The following is a 15,000-nucleotide window of genomic DNA, read 5'->3' as shown; positions in this document are numbered from 1 at the left end:
CGAGAGGAACTCGGGCATTAAACACTGCACAGTAGTTGCTATCATTACCGAGCCGCCGCTTATCCCGGAAGTGGTATGTTAACCTATCCCCCCCCCCACACCCCTACCCCCCCTCCCCCGCCGCAAAAAAACTCATGCATGACGGAAGGGGGTTGGGGTGGGGTGGGGGTCTTCTTTTCTTCTCTTCTTTTTATCTGAAGAATATCACGTAACAGTGTTATGTTTGCCGAATAGGTGCGAGGGGAGGGGGTAAGGAAGGGGAGTAGGGAGAGGGAAAGAAGGGGGAAGGGGAGGAGGGGGAGAAGGGAGAAGGAGAAGGGGGAGGAGAGAAGGGAGAAGGGAGAAGGGAGAAGGAAGAGGAAAGAAGGGGAGGGAGGCGGTGGAGAAGGAAGGGAGAAGGAAAGGAGGAGGAGAGAAGCGAGAGGAAAGGAGAGGGAGGAAGGGGGGAGAGGGAAAGGAGGGTGGGGGTGAGAAGGGGAAAAGGGAGAGGGGAAAGAAGGGGGAAGGAGGATGGAGGGTAAAAGAAGGCAGAGAGATGGAGGGGGAGAAAAATTAAGGGGGAGATGGAAGAAGTTGAGGGAATCGAAGAGGGATATTAGAGTAAGGGCAGAGGGAAGGAAAGGAAGGAGAGAAAATAATTTAATTTTCAGTTCTAGAAGGCGAAGAGGGAAGAGAAAAATAAAGAAACGGAGAGAAAGACAGGATGGCAGAAGAAAGAATGGATAAGAAGGGACGCAAGAAGTTTTGAGGGAGGGAAGTGCAGTAGTCAAGAAACAACTTCATCAAGATCCGGACACAATAGAGAGGCAATAAAACCCTGACGAGAAGACGTGACTCCGCGAAGTTAATAAAACAAAACAAATGACCGAAAATGGCAATGAATTTCTCATGACAGCTATCCGGGCGGGGACTCAGGAGAGCCGTTGAGCAGTTGCAAACCGCCCGCAAATGCTCAGCGAAGAAAAATAAAAACAATTGTCGTAACCTCATGATGAAGGTGGTGCTTATGATGATGACGATTAATGCAGTTGCAATAATGACAGAAATGAAAAATAAACCGATAACAAAGAAGAGGAAGAAGGAGGAGAAGAACAAGACGATGAAGAGAGAAAGAAGAAGAACAAGAATATGAAGAGAGAAAGAAATAATAATAATAAGAAGAAGAACAAGAAGGGCGTGGTAGCTTTCTAGATGAACTTCCTAGAACATAGCGGACAAGATAGCCGTGACGTCACACGGGCGCGGGAAAGACGGGTCGGCGCCGCTTCCTCCTCCTCCTCCTCCTCCTCCTCCTCCTCCTCCTCCTCCTCCTCCCCTTCCGTTCACTCCCACGATCACAAGCGCGAAATGAGATAAGAATTGAATCATCTAAGAAGAAAAAAAAATATGAAAAAAAAACAAACAAAAAAACGGACTAAGGAGAAAAATAAGACAAAAGAAAAAAAAAGGCGTCTTGTCATAGCCAGCGCTAACACAGGCGAGTACACCGTCTTGAAGGACCCGCCGTGTCGAACAAGGGTTTCTCATCTTTGACACCGTTGCGCACCTGTTTATGAGTTTGTTTAAGGGTCGTGGCGAAGGGAGGAAGGCAGGGAGAGAGGAAGGCAGGGAGGGAGGGAGGGAGGGGGGAGGGGAGGGAGGGAGGTGGAGGAGGAGGAAGTGGGAAAGTAAGATGGGAAAGAGAGAGGAGGAGAGAGGAGGAAGATAGAAATAAGGAAGGTGTTGGGGTTAGAGAAGGGAAGGGAAGGTACGGGAAGGGGATGGGATAGGAAGGGAAGGGAGAGAGGGAGAGAGGGAGAGAGGGAGGGAGGGAGGAGAGAAAAGAGAGAGAAAAAAAAAAAGAAAAAAAAGAGAGAGAAGTATAGAGAAGAAAAGGAGGGAGAGAAAAAGTATATCTCTAAAAAAAAAAAACCTGACCTTACAGACAAAAAAATGATAAAAGAGAGGAAAGAGGAGCCAAAGAGCAAATAACAGAGATTAACAAACTTCATGCGCCTCGGCTACACCCTTTTATCCCAATATGTGGAGGGAGAAAGGAGAGAGGGAATAAGGTTTGCGAAGAACTAATAGCCATGCTTAAGTTGAGGTGCAGCATTAATCACACAATGCACACACGCACGCACACATGCCCCGCACTCGCACACATACACCCATACTTTCTCTCTCTCTGCCCCCCCCCCTCTTTCTCTCTCTATCCCCCCTCCCTCTCTCTCTATCCACCCTCCCTCTCTCTCTCTATCCCCCTCCCTCTCTCTCTCTCTATCCCCCTCCCTCTCTCTCTCTATCCCCCTCCCCCTCTCTCTCTCTCTATCCCCCTCCCCCTCTCTCTCTCTCTCTCTCTCTATCCCCTCTCTCTATCTCTATCTCTCTCTATCCCCCTCCCTCTCTCTCTCTCTCATCCCCCTCCTCTCTCTCTCTATCCCCTCCCTCTCTCTCTCTATCCCCCTTCCTCCCTCTCTCTCTCTATCCTCTTCCTCCCTCTCTCTCTCTCTATCCTCTTCCTCCCTCTCTCTCTCTATCCCCCCTTCGTCCCTCTCTTCTATCTCTATCCCTCCTCTTTCTACCTATCCCTATCTTTCTCTCTCTCTCGCTAACCCTATCCCCTTCTCTCTCTCGCCAACCTATCCCCCTCGCTCTATTCCAATTCCTCTCTCCATTCTTATTCCTATTCCTATTCCTATCCCGCTCCCTCTCCTTCAGACACAAGACACACGCACACATACACACATGCCAGAGTCACGACAAATATGGCATAAAAGGACAAGGAGGGACCGAAAGCGATCCATGTGTGCAGAGTCCGGGTCAAGGAGGAGTAGGAGGAGGAGGAAGCTGGAAGAGGGAGAGGGAGGGAGAGGGAGAGGGAGAGGGAGAGGGAAGAGAAAGATGGAAGAGGAGGGGAGGGGGAGGAAAAGGAGGAGGAGGAAGCTGGAAGAGGGAGGAGGAGGAAGAAGCTGGAAGAGGGAGGAGGAGGAAGAAGCTGGAAGAGGGAGGGGGAGGAGGATTGGGGGGAGGAAGCTGGAAGGAGGGAGGGGGAGGAATGGGAGGAGGAGGAGGAGGAGAAAAAGGAGAAGGAGGAACAGGAGGAGGAGCAGGAGGAGGACGAGGAGGAGGAGGAGGAGGAGCAGGAGGAGGAGGAGGAGGGGGAGGAGGAGGAGGAGGAGAAGAAGAAGAAGAAGAGGAAGAAGAAGAAATGAAGAAAAAAAACAAAGCTGAAAGAAGTGGATGGCCAACCGGTGGAAGAAAAAAGAAGAGCGGTATTTTCCATTTCTTTTTTCAGAAAATAATCGCATTCTTCCTTTATCTAATATGAGAAAAATAAATATGTATTCAATATGCAATACAAACAGAGAGAAATGTATAGAAGGATAGAAGAACAGTCGGATAGGCGGATACACAAATAAATCAACAAAAGCACCTACGGATCGTTAATACATACACGTTTTCATTCCTCCTTCCCTCCAACCTTACGACACGTCAATGATACAGAATATCTCGAGAGAACAAAATGCAACAAGTAAATATCTAAACACAATTAAGCAAACGCGCCACGCCAACACGTCAAAACTTGTCTTATTATCTGGCAATATGTCTAGATAATGCAAACAATTCGCAAAGCACACTTCATAATCAACATCCTGGAACTCTAATTAACCAATGCATATTACCTGATTTATGATGAACTCCGAAGATCAAATTTGGAGAGAGAGAGAAAAAAAGTTAGATTACTAATTACTCAAAATGAAAGAAAAGAGAAAAGAAAAGAAAAATGGAATAATAGATAACTAATTATTCAAAATGAAAGAAAAGAAAAAGAGAAAAGAAGAAAAGAAAGAATAAATAAATCGCAAATAAGCAAATAAACATAATTCAAAAGCATCTTTTTCTGGCCAGCTTGTCTTTCCATCAAATAAAACATCGCCCATAAATTGTCTACGAGCAAGTCAGCGTTCCAGCGACACGCCTCTGCCAAAAATTCAAAAGGAGAAGAAGAAAATAAAAAGAAAAGAAAAGAAAAAGAAAAAAAAAAGTCAAAAAGACAATCTCACATCCGCGTCATCAAATCCGGTTAAAGGCATGTCCCTCCAGGAATGCCTTGCCAGTGATTATGCGATTAAGCAGACAAACCCTAATCACGGAGGGGGTGGAGGGGGGAGAGGGGAAGAGGGAGAGCGGAGGATGAAGACAGAGTGAGGGGAGAGAGGGGAGAGGGATATTATGGAGAGACCGAGATGATACAAGTGTTGTTTAGAAAATTAATTGCAAGTTGACCGCCACTACCGGAGCCGGCGTGCCTCTGCCCTGAACGAGTCGCGGGTCGTGACTCGCTGATATTACTGCTGGCCTTATCTTTGCTGCGGGGGAGGGGGTATGGGGGGAGAAGAGAGAAGGGGATAAAGAGGAAGGGGAAGAGGGAGGAGAAGAAGAGGGAGGAGAAGAAGAGGGAAGGGATGAAAAGGGATGGGGATGAAGAAGAAGAGGAAGAAGAGAGAGAGGATGAAGAGATAGGATATGAAGAGGATGAAGAGGAAGGGGGGAGAAGAGAAAAGGAATGAAGGGGAGACGAAAGAGTAGTAAAGGGCGAGGATGAGAGCAGAATAAAGGAAGATGAGGGAAGGTGAAGCAGAGCAAATGAGGAAGAGGAGAGACAGGGAAGATTAGGATGACAGAGAGGAGAGGTGAGAGGGCGAAAGAGGAGGGAGAGGAGGAGGATTAGTAAAGAGCAGAAAAAGCGAAAAGTTCAAGTTGGCGACAAAGAGAAAGAGGAAAAAGGAAAGAAAAAAAACGAGAGAAATGGAGACAAGTAAGGTCAGAGGCTAAGAAACACGAGATGCAAAAAGCCGAAAAAGAAGAAAAAGAAAAAGAAAAAAAGTGGATGGCAAAAGGAAGATGAAAAGCAGAGACTGGGGAAGAAATGGAGAAGGATCAATAACATAAGGCAAGAAACGAAAGAAAGAGAGAAAGAGAAATCCAGTGAAGGATCAGAGGATAGGAGAGGGAGAGGGAAGGGACAGAGAGGGAATAGAGGAATAAGCCAAACGTAAGCTAAATGCAAGGTAAATGCAATATAATCTTATCGTGCTTTTCTATCTCCCTCCGCCCTCTCGCTGTGTCTCTCTCATACTCCTTCGGGTTTCTTCTTCGTTTCGTTTCCTTCGACTGAAGTTTTTCCTTTTCTTCCACTTCCTTTTTTCCCGCCCCCTTTTTTCACCATTAATTTCCCCTTCTCCCCTCTTCTTTCCTCTCCTTCCTCCTCTTCTCCCATCCTCTTTCCTCCCCCTTTTCTTTGTTCCGTCTCCTCTTCCTCTTTCTACTCCGCCCTTAATCATCTTCAACCTTTTCTTTTCCTTCTTCCATCTCCCATCCTTCTTTCCCCACCCTCAATAACTTCTCTCCTTCCCTCTCCTCTTTTTTTCGCCCTCAAATCATCTTATTCTCTCTTCCCCTTTCTTTTCCTTCTCCCCTTCTCCTCCCTTCTTTCCTCCGCCCTCAAAAAAAATTCTCCTCTCCTTCCTTTCCCCGCTCTCAAAAATCTTCTCTCCTCCCCCCTTCCCCCTTCTTCACCTCCTTCCCTCTCCCCTCTTTCCTTCCCCCCCCCTCAATAATCCCATTTTCCCCCCCCCCACAGCCCTCCCCCTCCCTTACACGACAGCTCCCCGCGGCGACCATCTGTCTCCTGTCGTTTCTCCATCGCAAAAAAAGGGAAGAGAAAGAAAGAAAGAAAGAAAAAAAAAAACCACGTCAATCCTCGAGGCCGTCGCTGGCAAGCCGAGTCGACGACAAAGACAAACAAGCAAACAAAGACAGCGATCGTTTTCGGTCTCCGCAGCACGGTGAAACGGACTGGCTCGAAGGAATAAAAAGGCGAGGCTCATGGAGAGGAATAAAACAAAGGAAATGCCTCGCGAGGGATTCGTTACAGTAAATAAAAGGGGAGATGAAGCACTTTCTCTGACCGAGCTGGATACACAACGCGAGGGTGATTGCTGTAAGATAAATTAAATATTATTACTACTATTGATATCTAATACTACTACTACGACGACTTCCACAGAAAATTATCATGATGATGATGAAGAATAAGATGATAAAGATGATGATGAAAATAATGTTGATGTAGATGTAGATGTAGAAGTAGATGAAAATGAAGATGAAGATGATGATATCAATAACAGTAATAATAACTATCAATATCACACTATATATTAGTAATGATAATAAAAACAGTAACATTTATAAACAACAAAAAACAAAACAATAATGGAAATAACAATAACATTAACAACAACAATAATAATGATAAAGCTGATGAAAACGCTAACAGCAAGAAAAAATAATAAAGAATAGAAAACAATATCAGCAACGAAATTCCAATGACAATAACAACAATAATGATAAAAAACAAACGGCCCGAGCCCCGCACAGCCAAAGCAGAGACAGCGCAGACAGGCCACGCAGCGCAGACGGGAGAGAGACAGATCGCGCCCCTCCGGCCAGCGCGGACACGTGCAACGAAGGGGGAATGGAGCCCAAACACAAACAATTTATAGTTGTATATAACGGCAGGGGACCGGGCGTTTGTGGGCGGCCCCCTATGGGCGGGATGGTGGGCGGCCTCCGCTGATGACCAAAAACGAAGGAAAGGAACGAACAATGGGTGATGATGGACGATTAAAGGAACTAAATAAGAATAATAATTCTGATGGAGTACCAGCGGGTGACAAGTTGATATCGACTTTATTGCCAATATCGTTACTTCTATATCCATCCCTTATTCTATCACGAGAACACACCCACGGCAATGGTGATTGCTGCCATCTGCATTTCCTTTTTTGGGCGTTCCCTCCGCCTCTCCCCGTAGCTGTATTCCATTACTCACTATTGCACGTGCAATTCGTGCCGTTTGCATGATTTTATTGCATGCGATTGGTCCCATGCGCTTTATTTACTGTACGCTTGAAGGACAAGCAACTACTACTACCATTACTATCAATACTAGTATCCTAACTTACTACCAATCCTTCTATTATTGTTATTGCTGACTATACTATTATCAGTGCAACTATAGACACCGGAACTACTATGAGTATTACCTCTATTACTGCCTTTATCACCAATGCTGCTACTGCTACTGCTCCCACCACCACTACCAACGCTAAACCACAACAGCGACCCCTGCACAGCAACAACACCCACTACTACACTACTAACCCGACCGCACCTGCCGACCATTCACATACAAATAAACCAGCGTCGTAGAATCGCCCCCGCCCCACCTCTCCCTTTCTTCCCTCCACCCCTCCACCCTACCTCTTAGCTTTCCCTCCCTCCCTCAACCCCATCTCCACTAACCTTCCCTCTCACCTCCACTCCTCCCTCCCTCCATCCCTCCACCTTATCTCCCCTAACCTTCCCTCTTCCCACCATCCCTCCAAATCATCTCCTTTAGCCTTCCCTCTCCCTCCCTCCCTCCCTCCAACCTCCCCTCCCTCCCTCCCTCCCACCTCCCCTCCCTCCCTCCTTTCCATCTTCCCTCCCTCCCTTCCCCTCCTCCCCGCACGCACCCGGATGACACAGCGAGAGAGAACCTCCTTGACCAGGTGTTCAGATGAATCACGGAGGCTGCTCGTCCTCCCACGGACATACGAGGCAACGGGAAGAAAGAAAATATGTATATTATCCATCAGGAACCCAATAAGTGGAAGATCATGATCGATAAGGCAAAGAAGGGAAAGTGTAAAGGCTATAAAATGCTACTATGGGATGAAGTGAATGGAAGGGACAAAGCTGAAAAAAAAAGAAACTGATAGAAGGAAAGTAGGGAGGAAGGATGGATGAATGAAAATCAGAGAGAGAGAGAGAGAGAGAGAGAGAGAGAGAGAGAGAGAGAGAGAGAGAGAGAGAGAGAGAGAGAGAGAGAGAGAGAGAGAGAGAGAGAGAGAGAGAGAGAGAGAGAGAGAGAGAGAGAGAGTGGGAGAGTGAGTGAGTGAGTGAGTGAGTGAGTGAGTGAGTGAGTGAGTGAGTGAATGAGTGAGTGAGTGAATGAGTGAGTGAGTGTGAGTGTGAATGCGTATGTGTGTGCGCGTGCGTGTGTGTGAGAGAAAGAGAAAAGTGAGGAGAGAGAAGGAGAAGGAGAGAGAGAGAGAGAGAGAGAGAGAGAGAGAGAGAGAGAGAGAGAGAGAGAGAGAGAGAGAGAGAGAGAGAGAGAGAGAGAGAGAGAGAGAGAGAGTGTGTGTGTGTGTGTGAGAGAGAGAGAGAGAGAGAGAGAGAGAGAGAGAGAGAGAGAGAGAGAGAGAGAGAGAGAGAGAGAGAGAGAGAGAGAGAGAGAGAGAACGCCGCGACCCTCGCCGCATTGCCGGAGTTTCTTCCCTCCCGAGATGAAACATGGACGCAAATAGTATGCAAAGCGATAAGGATTTCCGCCCCAAAGGACACGCCATCTCCATGTCGAACACGGCGACGCCTCCCTGTGCAAAACCTGCAACAACATTTATCTGCGCGACCCAACCCGGCCCGGAAGTCCTTGAAGGAGGATGAATATATGCAATTAAGACGCACATGTGAATTTCCAGCTTGTGACGGGAAGTGAGGCATAGGAGGGACCAAGCAGGAGGATGTCAGGGACGTGGCGAGCCTCAAGGGGCGCTGCAGATCAATAGGGTTCCTACAGACACTGTGGAGTCACGGAAGAACTCCAGGGAAGGATGCTTGGACGAGGAGAGCACTTGAGGCCCGATGAGGCGAACGTTGTGTAAAAGCGTGCAAGAAAATCGGGAAAAACGGTACTCTAACGACGAACGAAACCGAGGAAAAGACATTAAAAGAATAAAGGAACATTCCAAGAGTATTCTAGAGCAGCTCAAGAAGATTCCAGGGAACGCCTGGGAGCGACGGACCGATCTTAACGTCATCATAAGAGCGAGGCAGGGATGCTGGCGGCACGGCGGAGCGCTCTGAAGATGTAGGACATTGCGTGCGAGATAAGGGGTGAGGTAGTAACGGGTAATTGTAGGTAATGAAGAGAGGCGGAGGGCAACGGAGCCTCGTGGATCGCATCGGGGGAAACGCTAGATTATGGATGTTATCTAGCGAGCCGCGGGCGGAGTGAATGACATCTAGACGCCCCGGAGTATCTTCTAGGACGGGGCGCGCGGCCGCACCGGGGCGACGGCTCCTTCCCTAGTCCTGGCAGGCAAATCCTCCACCGAGGCGACCACGACCTTCACCCTCCCTGCCCCCCCCTCCCTCCTCAGGCGCCTTCGCTCCCGTCCGAAAAATCAAGGTAAATACTGTTACCTTTGACCAATCAAGACAATAAGGTCACCTTGAGAATGCAGGTAGAATGGGGTAAGGTGATCGGGCGACGGTGCCAAGCGTAGGAGGATCGCCAAGGTTAATGCAATCGCCGTCGGGGAGGTCAGTGTATGCTTGCCAGGCGCTTTTTGCGATAACCTGGCGATGGTAACTCAGACAAAACCAGGAATTATGTCTGGGGTTATAATTTTGCGGTGGCAAGTTACCTCGCGAGGCCCAGGGTTTGCCCGAGTCCCTCCTCAGTACCCCAGTTCTTCCCCTACCCTCTCCCCTCTCCTCTCTCGCTTCCCCTCCTCCAGCCTCTCATCTCATCCCTTCCCTTCCCTTCCCCTCTCTCGTCTCCTCTCTTCTGTGGTTCTCTTCAACAATAATTTCACATAAAAACAAAGTATAACAGCAGCGACTATAGTACGACAAATAAAAACAAACAGAAAAAAATTAAAACGAGAGAAAAAAAAATAGGAAAAAATATAAATTGTAACAAGGAGAAAACAAGTACAAGAATAACATTAACATTTTCATGAATGCCATCCGTCACATCATAGGGATTACTGCACATGCGCACACGCAGATGCACACACATGCAAGCATACATACATACGTATAAAGACGAGTAGAAACACATTCAGTACAGAAACGGACGGACACACTCACACACACTCACACACACACACACACACACACACACACACACACACACACACACACACACACACACACACACACACACACTCACACTCACACACTCACTCACTCACTCACTCACTCTACTCACTCACTCACTCACTCACTCACTCACTCACTCATTCACTCACTCATTCACTCACTCATTCACTCACTCATTCACTCACTCATTCACTCACTCATTCACTCACTCACTCACTCACACACTCACACACTCACACACTCACACACTCACTCACTCACTCACTCACTCACTCACTCACTCTACTTTCTCACGCGGACAGAAACCGCTGCGCAAGACCCCGAAAGCGGACAAGCACAACACCAGCACACGTGTACGCGGGCGAGAGCGGCGTGGGGAGTACACTCGACAGGGAGGTGAGAGGATCCAGCGGAGGGTGAGAGCACTCCATCGACCTGAAGTTTTGGATGAAGCGAGTTTAAGATTTTATAGCTCAAGGATCAGGTATTTAAACCCGGCGAACTCAGGTATAATTATAACGACTTGCGAGCGGCCAGGGAGGAGGGGGCGGGGGATAGGGGACCGCCAGGGGAGGGGGACTGATTAAAACAACGAATAGGAGAAAGAAGGGATGGGGATCAACGCGAACAAACAAATGAGGCGAGCGCAAGCGTCCAGATGCGCGGTCTCCCGAAATCGAAAGATTATGGTAAAAAAACGAGGAACGTTATATGCCAAAAATGTAATATATAAGGCTCGGAGGAGACTGGTCGGACGACATGAACCTCGTGATCGTCGCATCGCCTGAACAATTTACTCGAAGACGTCCTGGCTTCAGGATGGCCTCCTCGCCGCCGCCTTTCCCTCGCCTTCCTCTTCTTCCTCATATTCTAGGTCTTCCTCCTCCTCACTTTCTCTTTCCCTTCTTTCTTCTTCTTCTCCCATACCCATCCCCCTTCCCCTCCTCACCCCATCCTCTCCCTCCTCATCTCTCGACCTTCCTCCTCCACTCCTTCCCTCCTCCTCCTCCGCCCTGGCAGCCCATCGCCGTCTCTCCTTCCCGGGGCTCGGCGCGCTGACCTGGAACCCCCGAGTGTCCTGCCGCTAAGACAATCCGAATCATCTCGGAAACCGCGAGTGAGTTCAGCGACCTCGAGGAGCAGCTCAGGACCCCCGAGAGAGGACCCCCCCTGAGAGGGCCCCATGAGAGGACTCCCCAGGATGCAAGGAACCCACTCGCGGGGACCGGAGTAGCTCACCGCCGCCCTGGCCGCCCGGACCCACCGCTGAGGACCTGTCACAGATACTCCTGCAGGACACCCGTCTTGTGTCTCTTCCTCGGTGACGGCGTGGCGAGCGAGCCGTGGCGGAGTGAATGCCGGGAGCTCGCCTTTGTTTCCGCACACAATTACCGCACTTCCCGACCGGAGTTTTTGCGCCTGTTGCAGAGGGCGTCAAAACTAGGAGCAAAATAAGCATAACTAATTTAATTAATGCATTGATTTTTTTTCGGCAGAACACCAATATAAATATTCAGCGTACTCAGATGCACGCACACACATGCCTAGAAACAAGCAACTGATGTGAGTATATACACATATAGCTACAGGGTGCACTACACAGACATATATTGCGTAAGCGTTTGTACGAAAGTAGATATACACCTGTACGTATGCATAAACATAGACACTTGCACCAAAATGCGCCCCAGACATCTCCCTGGGCGCCGCACCTGCGATCGTGACCCAGAATGCGATGACGGCGGCGGCGGAGGCGAGGACAGACAAGGGCAGCGTCTGGGTGCCGGGCAAGCAAGGGGCAGCGCCTGTTTTACCGCGTCCATAATAATACCTTGGCCACGCATCGGAAATGTCTGACAAACACGGCCACCATATAATTTTCCTCCTACATCAACACTTGCGAACGGCTGGCTCCCATTTTCGTATTTAAAACGTATAATTAGCGAAAGGCATGCAAGAGTTCTCCGTTTTCTCTTGGTTTGTTATTGTGGTCCGTAACTGTACTGTGATATTTACAGTTTATTATTAGCAAGCCCATTGTTTTATTGGGATATCTGACAAGAAAACATAAGCTTTAAGAAATTAGAGTAATACACATACAGATGATGAAAAAGTAGTGGCAATGAAAATCATAATGGCAATATTACAAAGAGAAAGCATAATTGTGACAATGAACAATTAGAAATCAAATAATGGGCATTAATTCGATGACAGCAACAATATGGTGGGTATTATGATAAACTAAAAATGTAACGATCTTAAAAAAATAAAATCCAATAATAACAATGACAACAAGGAAAGGATTCCAGGAAAATACAACACAAATATTAATTGAATAAGAAAATCAGATAACAGCATTCAAATCCTGAATTATCTTAGCATTACGAATTCAAAGAAAACGGACATCACACAAAATCGAAAAGAAGAGGAGGAGAGGGTAGATAGGGAAGAATGGGAGAGAAGGTAAGAGGAGAGTACAGGAGGAGAAAGGGGAGAGTAGGAGAGAAGAGAGGGAGAGGGAAAGAGCAGGATAGAATAGGAAATGAAGGAAGATGGGAGGGATGGAAGAAGAAGAGGGAAAAGGACAGAGAGAGGAAGGAGTCAGTGGGAAAGAGGAAAGAAGAGCAGGAGGAGAAGGGTGAAGGGAAAGTGAAGAGATGAGGAGAATCGAGGGTTAAAAAACTATTAAAATGAAAAGAGGGGAAACGAAAGTAGGATGAGAGGAAGGAAAACTAAGGGAAGAGACGAGGAGGGGGAGGGGGAAGGTGTGAGGAGGGGGAGGGGGAAGGTGTGAGGAGGGGGAGGGGGAAGGTGTGAGGAGGGGGAGGGGGAAGGTGTGAGGAGGGGGAGGGGAAAGGTGTGAGGAGGGGGAGGGGGAAGGTGTGAGGAGGGGGAGGAGGGGGAAGGGGGTGAGGAGGGAAGGGAATGGCGAAGGGGATGGGAATGGGGAGGGAGATGGGAGTAGAGGGTTAGAAAGAGGATGGGAATATATATATAATTTTTTCCGAATGTTGTTCGTAAGTCTAGCTGAGGATGTGGGCGGCCGAGACACCCGACACCAGGGCGTGGAAGGGGTGGGGAGGGAGGGGAGGGGAGGGACAAGACAAGGGGTCGGGGGGGTGAGAGAGGTAGAGAGCAAGAGGGGAAGGAGAGGGGGGTGAACTAGGGGAGGGGGAGGGGGAAGTGGGGAAGAGCTAGGGGAGGGGAAGGGGGGAGAAATAGGGGAGGAGAGGTGGGGAAAAGCTAGGGGAGGGGAAGGGGGAGGGGGGAAAATGGAGGGTAAGGGGCAAGGGGGAAAGAAATAGGGGAAGGGAAGGGGAAAAGAGCTAGGGATGGGGAAGGAGAAGGGGAAAGGGGGATAAAAGAGTGCGAAGGAAATGGGTAAAAGGGAGGGAGCAGAAAATGTAAAACAGGAAAAAGAGGTAGGAGAAAGGGAGAAGGGCATTGAAGGGGGGACGGGGAGGGGATGGGGGGGGGGTCGTGCGGCGAGAAGGTGAGGGGAGAGAAGGGGAAGGGGGAAGACCCACGCCCCGCAGCCCGCCCACACCCAACACTACCATCCTTTCTCTCTCTCATAGGATTTCCATTTCGTTTTCGGCGGTGTCTCCTATGGCACGGAGGGGGGGAGGGGGGTACAAAAGAAGGGGGGAGGGAGGCGATCTTCATTTCGTGGGTCTATTGTGCTCTGCGTCTTCCCTGGTTGACGGAGCTGAAATCTGTCTACCCTTGGCTCATTCATTGTCATTCATTCATACTTTAATAATCTGTTAGGAATGATGTACGTATGTAGGTTTGGGACTACAGATACAGTACATGCATACATATATGTAAATAAACATATGTACATATATACGTGTACATGTGTGTGTGTGTGTGTGTTTGTGTGTGTGTGTTTGTGTGTGCGCACGTGCGCGCGCGCGTGTATGTATACACATGTATATGTACTGTACATATATTGACGAACGAATTTCCATGCTACGAAATTATATTGATGAATATACGAATACATTTAACTGCATATATTTTCCTTAAGGCACATGCGTATGTATCTCTCTCTCCCCCTCTTCCCCTCTACCTCTCTCTCTCCCCATCTACCCTTCTCCCTCTCTCTCTCTATCCCACTACCTCTCCCCCTAACCCCCCCTCTCCCTCTCTCCCCCCAGAGCTAAACCTTCAAGGCAATATAAAACGCACAGACGGACACGCACCGAAGTGACTGCCAGAGGTAGGACACGGGGTTGTGTCGGTAACGTAACCTTATACTTCTCCAGCCAGTAGATCAGGCTTGGGTTGTCGTGTCGTCCAGGAGGAGGTGGCCGGGGCAGTTGCGATCCAACACTACTGGTTATATCGTTTTTTTATACCTTTCCTTTTTTTCCTTTCTTCTTCTTTTCCTCCTCCTCCTCCTCCTTCTTCTTCATCTTCTTTTCCTCCTCCTCCTCCCCCTTCTTCTTCATCTTCTCCTCCTTTTTCTTCATCTTCTCCTTCTCCTTTTTCTTCATCTTCTTCTCCTTCACCTTCTCCTCCTCCTTTTTTTTTCTTTTCTCTGGTATAACGTACCGAAGCAAAAAAAAAAAAAAGTTAAAATAAAAACAAAACAACTAGATAATGCAACTGACTGAAAGGAAATACATCTGTGCGGATCGAATGCCGGAGCCCCGCGCGGGAGGGAAAATGCGATTTCAGGTTCCACGGACGGCGACAAAAGCCTGGCGTATTGGGCGGCGAAATGGCGGGTCGTAATGGGTCCGTCGCCGATTTGTCACGCTTGTAGCTTCTCCATTCCGCCGGGTTTGTATTCGGACTCGGGGCTTGTTCTTTGGGGAGCAGTCGAGCGGACGGGTCGGGTGCGGGTAATGTAAACCTGCAACGCTCTCTCACTCCCCTGTGTCTGCCTGTCCGTCTGTCGGTCTTTCTCTCTCTTCATGTGTCTGTCTGTCTGTATTTCTCCCTCTCCCTGTGTCTGTTTGTTTTTGTTTTTGTGTATGTATTAGTGTTTTTGTTTGTGTGTGTGTGTGTGTG

General features: G+C 48.5%; 1 protein-coding gene across 9 annotated transcripts in view; it reads right to left on the bottom strand.

Annotated features, from left to right (window-relative positions):
- LOC113817422 (band 4.1-like protein 4) overlaps positions 1-15,000 on the bottom strand; it is a 287,974-nt gene that overhangs the window by 136,139 nt on the left and 136,835 nt on the right. The window lies entirely within an intron of this gene.

The sequence above is a fragment of the Penaeus vannamei genome, chromosome 29, assembly GCF_042767895.1.
Source record: "Penaeus vannamei isolate JL-2024 chromosome 29, ASM4276789v1, whole genome shotgun sequence".
Lineage (NCBI taxonomy): Eukaryota > Metazoa > Arthropoda > Malacostraca > Decapoda > Penaeidae > Penaeus > Penaeus vannamei.
The sequence above is the reverse complement of the archived record's forward strand: the minus strand, read 5'-3'. Positions and strand labels throughout refer to the sequence as shown.